Genomic DNA, 6,000 nt, shown 5'->3' on the forward strand with positions numbered 1-6,000 from the left:
GTTAAATCAGCATCTCTACATGTATGACAGTCAGTCCATTCCAGTGTTTGTTGGATTCCAACACAAGCCTCCTCATTCTACTTAATGAGACACTGATTAGATGATCACCTGAACCAAATCTTATTTTATGAGGAAGATTATAAAAAACACTGCTGTGATTAAAGATTGAGATTATCCCACCAGTATTGATTTCTAAACTCCTCCTAAATTAAAATATTAGTGTTGTGTTGTTTAAAAATGAATATGCATTATTTGAGGTCTGAAAACACTGCATCTTTCTTGTTATTTTGACCAGTTGTCATTTTCAGCCAATAAATGCACTAAATGGCAATATTTTAATTTCAAATTTGAGTTGTATACTGCATATGGTGTTTTTGGATTAATTCATATAATTCGAATAATTTCACTGTTGTAGTTGTTAAATGTTGTGTGACTGTAATTATTTTATGTACTGTTTGGTATGTTTAATCTACAGCAATGCATCATATTCTTTAAGATCAACATATGTTTGTAGTGTCACTGTCCTGTGAGAACCACATAAATCTAAAAAAAAAAAAAAAGTCAGCTCTTCATGAGCTCAGAAAAACATCCCTGTTTTCAGTTTTGTGATGATGCATTTTCCAGCTGGTCAAAGAGGGGGTTTAAAGAGTTTATTTTAGGTTAGTAGGAGAATTTCTCAACCCACAAAGGAAAACTTAATCCTTCAGTTTGTTGCAAACATTCTCAATCAAAATCAGCAAATTTGGAGACATGTTTTTCACTGGACAGGAAGGGTATGAAAAATTGTGATCCGAAAAGTAACTAATGAACAAATGTAGTGGAGTAAAAAGTAAAATGTTTGCCTCTAAGATGTAGTGGTGGTAATATAACACAGTACAGTACCTCAAATTTGTGCTCAGGTACAGTACTTGAGCAAATGTACATCCTAACACTGGTTATTACTGTTATTATTATATCATTTATATCATTATTAGCCAGTTAACTCATAGGCAGGTCCACCTCTGATATTCTTTTAATCATGACACTGTTACTGCAGGCCAGTCTCTCCACTGGATAATTCTCAGATTTTCTCCCCCGTCTCTTTAATGAGTTATCCCCTCTCTGCATGCATCACCATACTTATTCTCCTATCTTCTACTTTCAATTCCATGATGGCACAGGTAATTACTACTGCAGTTGCCACAAGTAATCCTTCAGATGAATACCAATGTGCAACATGTTTATCAAATATCTCTCTTTACAAATGCCTTCACATCTTCTGGTGGGCTACGATCAGGGTTGGAAATTCAACATGAAATTAAACATCTACCAGCCACTGGCAGAAAAATATTCAAATTCATGTGTCACCCAACAGCAAATCGTTATTTTGTGTCTGAAATCTACCAGCCACTTTTACCAGAAGTTGGCTGACGGCTGGTGCTAATCTCCAACCCTGGCTGGGATGCTGAGTCTGTCATTGAACCACATGAAACACGATCACGTCCTCTCTGAGATGAGCAAGACACTGAATTCTTACTACTTTTCTACTGCCATCTGTGGCATTGGCAGGCCTTCATTATCTACTGGACGTCTTTGTGGCTGTTTCTCCTCCATGCATCTGTGTTAGGATCATCTGCTCACCCAGCAGCAGAACCCTTTCCTCTGGGAACGTGTCCATCCCTGGAGCCATGTGCATGTCCACAAGAGGAAAACTGACCAAGCTTTACAACCTCACTGTAAGACCCTGTTCTTTATTCAAGGGATTACATTTTGTTACTATAATGGATGGCATGTCTTGGAGCATGTACTGTATATGTCTGACATGGTTTCTTGCTGGAAAAAGGAACCTGGAAAATGTTAGAATAAAGGCTCTAGATCAAACTCAGCCACTTCTGAAAATTAGAAGCTCAGGTGGGAAGAGGAATTTGGTGAACCAATGCCAGATGACTTAAAGGAAAAGAGCCTTGAGAATATACCTGCCTGTTCAAATAATGCAAACAGTGTCTCATCCAGTTTAAAATGATTCACAAGAAAGCTTTCCTCATAGTTTTGCTTCATGTGCCCGGGTTCAATCATTTTGGATTGATATCTGCCACACTCTGTCTGAGGTCATGAATACTCTGATCAAACCTCTGCTTTTCATTCTTGGCATAGCTGAGACCTTCAGAAAAATAAACGCAACACAGCAGCATGTTCTCTCTTATTGCCTCATTACGGCAAAGAAATTAATTCTCATTTTATGGAAGAGCGCAACTATCCCTATCTCTAAAATGTGGCTCAAGGATTTAACTAACACACTTCATTTGGAAAAGATAATATATGCTGTGAAAGACAGGCGCCAACAATTCAATAAAACCTGGAAACCCTCATATCATAACTTGCAACTATAAATCCAGTGCAACAATCCATATCCTGACACAAACTACACAGCAACTGAAATGGTTGAAGAGTGACGGGTCTCTGTGGGTGGAGGGAGGTGGGAGGAATGACAGTGAGTAAGAGAAGGCTCGTGAGGTGGGTGTGTGAGGATAGACCTGAGACTGATTGTTATTGTTCTTATTATCATCTTATTTGTTTACATTTTTGTATTAGATGTTCTTACACTTGTTTCTTTATTACATTATTTAAATGTTACCTTTGTGGCAGTATCACTGTTACTCAGCCAGAGCTGAGTAAGAACATTTACTGCAGTTTTTGTTCATACTGTACTCACTGAGGAGATCAGTAATGCACAGCAGCACTGTGGAGTGAAAAGTTTTTTTCCCTCAAAGACAGCTCAACTCGACTTTTTAAAAAGCAGTATCATAGATCACAAGTCATTCTGATCCACTTTATTATTATATTAACCTATTAATGTCTGCTTGTTTTAATATAATTTTATTTTAGGGTTTAAATATGTTCACACTTGGTGTGCATGACACAAAAATACAAGAAATCAAATACATAATAATTGCGTCACATTACAACATTAATTTGTTATTCAAGATTGATGTTAGTGATGTTGGCATTCACTACATTGTGATTGATTGTTGTATGAAGCTAATTGCAGAATATTCAAACTGTGCTATTAGGTTTCATGCACTGAACTTAGTGGCATAAACTAAGTTAACACGGTTTTATTTTATTTTATTTTTTTACTGAAGTTATTTCAGGTTGAGATGGTGTTAACTAATTTAACTACTTTATGTAGCATCCCTGTTTGTTGAGGTTAGATTAATCTATAACAATCAGTGGTGGGAGTAAGTACTTTGATGAAATACATTTATATACACCATGATATATTATATATATTATATACTCTATTACTATATTTTATATATTTCTATATTAATATATACTTTCTATTATATATATACTTTGCTGATATATACTATTTATTTTTATTTGTTTATCATAGGCCTACAAGTTCAAATTTGAGGTGTTGACCTTAAAGCAGTTTCATTTCAATTAATTAATTTTAATTAATAATCAACAATTTGTCTCACTTTTACCATATGATAATGTTCAATGGATAGTTGGATCATATGATTCTGAAATTGCGCAGGTGTAAAACAAGAAGAAGATCTAGACCGTCGACGGCTGAAAGCTGACCGACCATGTAACCATGTAATATTACGGTATATATTGTCACAGTCTGATATGGTCTTTGAGACACAATTTTTATTGCTGTTTCGCTGTATAATATATTGTTACATCCCCACTAATAGAGAATGTTATCAGTAACTTCACATACGTAATTTGAGATTCTTTTATGATGACAAGTTCAAACGTTTGCTGTGATTAAAAAACCTTTTGTGTGTATTACTACTGATATTTCCTCTATTGCTTTAATGTAATATTACTGCTATTAACATAATGCAGCTCAAAAAAAATGTTGGCCTCATTTTCTTACCTTGTTTTCCTATACTAATGATCTTGACTTCTGAAGATGGAGTAAAGTAAAATACCTCTACTTGGGCACACTATGAGGATAAGGTCCTTTACCTTACTATGAATATTTCAATTGTCAGTCGGCAGTCGAAGTGTATCCTATTTTACAGACACTATATGGTTTAGCTACTTGCTTCTACTTGTGGTCGAGGACTTTTTTAATTTAATTTAATTGTGCTGGGTGTCTCTGTTACAATTAAAGGAAATGTTAATATTACAGGATTCACTGTAATTTTGAAAATAATATTGTCTAAAATGAAATGCTTTTTTGAGTTGAGTGTGTAAGAAGTTTATTGGTCTGCTCAGAGTCCTGCTTGACCTGATTCATCACTGGATGAACTGGGATGCCAGCTGTGAAGCTATATTACCTGACATCAGCAGCCAACATCACTGATGCTCTTGTGGCTGACTGGGAGTTAGGTCAAGGCAATATATTGATATTATATTGAGACTGTGATATGAGGCTAGTTATTGTTTTAGATATTGGATTTTGTTTTATTGTGATAAGTCACAAGTGTTGTATTTACCTGGTTTTAAAAGCTGTGGGGTGGAGGAGTTAATTACAGCTACTCACATTACTGTAATTAAATCATTTTTTGGGTACTTGTATTTTTTTTAAGTCTGTCTTTTACTCTTACTTGAATGCACTACAAGAATATTTTAACAGGTTATAAAACATCTTATCTTAATTTAATCTTAATTTAATACTGATGCCTTTATATGACCTCCATGAGTTATTCTTAATACCATGTCAGTGAGCCAGATTCTCCCTGAAGTCAGATGAAACAAGCCTGTGTTTTCCCAGGAAAAGTCACATTAGGCAGAACACCAGTTCAAAAGGTTTTAGATAATTTAGTTTTTGATGTTAAATTTTGTGGTTATTATAGTGGAAGAACCACTGCTTTTATCCACAGTCGCCCCCAAAGTTAACACAATATGAAAAAAATCCTTGAATAGCTTTAAGTATGCATTACACCATCCAATCTACTTTTCAGGCCTACTCAGTAAAAAGTCAATTATAATTATAGAAGTATAGCAATTTGAATTATTATCCAAATCTTTCATCTGCATTTATGAAGCCAGAACAGCTATTTGATTTTAGACTTATGTCTAAATCATGACTTATGGTTGAAAAAGAAGGTTAAAAGTGACGAATACTCTTAGTAATTCTTGAGAGGAATATTTTGTACTTTTACTGAAGTATTTTTTAAACACTGGTAGTTTTAGTAATGCAACAAACTGCTCTGGATGTTCTTCAATTTGCGTTTATCCACTTAGTCATTATATCCACATTACTGTTGAATATTTCACAGAAATCTCATTGTGTAAATATTTTGTGAAAGCATCAATAGTCATCCCTTCAGTATTGTCACAGTACTGAGAGGCATGTCAGGACTTCTGGTGTCTCGAATACCTCAGTACCAACAACACTGCATCCTACTGTTCTCACAATACAACTTGATACCTGTGCTATTATGCCACATCTCCACAGCCCCAGTATGTAACCCAGGCTTTTTGTAATGAATTTGCAGTCCCCAAGCCCAAGTCAACATAAGCTTGATGACATCACCAGGGTTACTTTACTTTACAAAAGACAGAAGTCATGACACAGCTGTTTTCAGAGGCTGAAAGTACTGCTCATGGTGAGTAAACTAATCTTTAGGCTATGTGTTAAAATTGGTGGAGTGCACCTTTAATGCCACTGGTTATGGAATGAAATGTTTAGCAACCACACATGTTATGTTTAGGTGTACATATAGACTACTTTTGGCTGTGTGGTGTTGATGATTACTCTGAACTTTGCATGAAAGATATCAGTAGTACATACTTTGAATGTTCCAACTGGTCAGACAATAGAGATCATTAATATTTATTGTGCATACAGTAGATTAAGGCTGATATTTGTTTGAGCCAAAATTCAACTGCGTTCTCTATAAATTGCTTAACTAAAGTTTAAGAGTCTGTTCGATGAGTTGGTGTGATTGTATTTGCGAGATGAAGTGGAGTTGGAGGAGTATGAAGTGATGAGGCTATTTGATTCTCCTCCTGCAGTCAGGCAGTGCGAGCCAACAAACTTTGCCTGGTGCTTCT

The sequence above is a fragment of the Lutjanus erythropterus genome, chromosome 11, assembly GCF_056507025.1.
Source record: "Lutjanus erythropterus isolate fLutEry1 chromosome 11, fLutEry1.hap2, whole genome shotgun sequence".
Taxonomy (NCBI): domain Eukaryota; kingdom Metazoa; phylum Chordata; class Actinopteri; order Lutjaniformes; family Lutjanidae; genus Lutjanus; species Lutjanus erythropterus.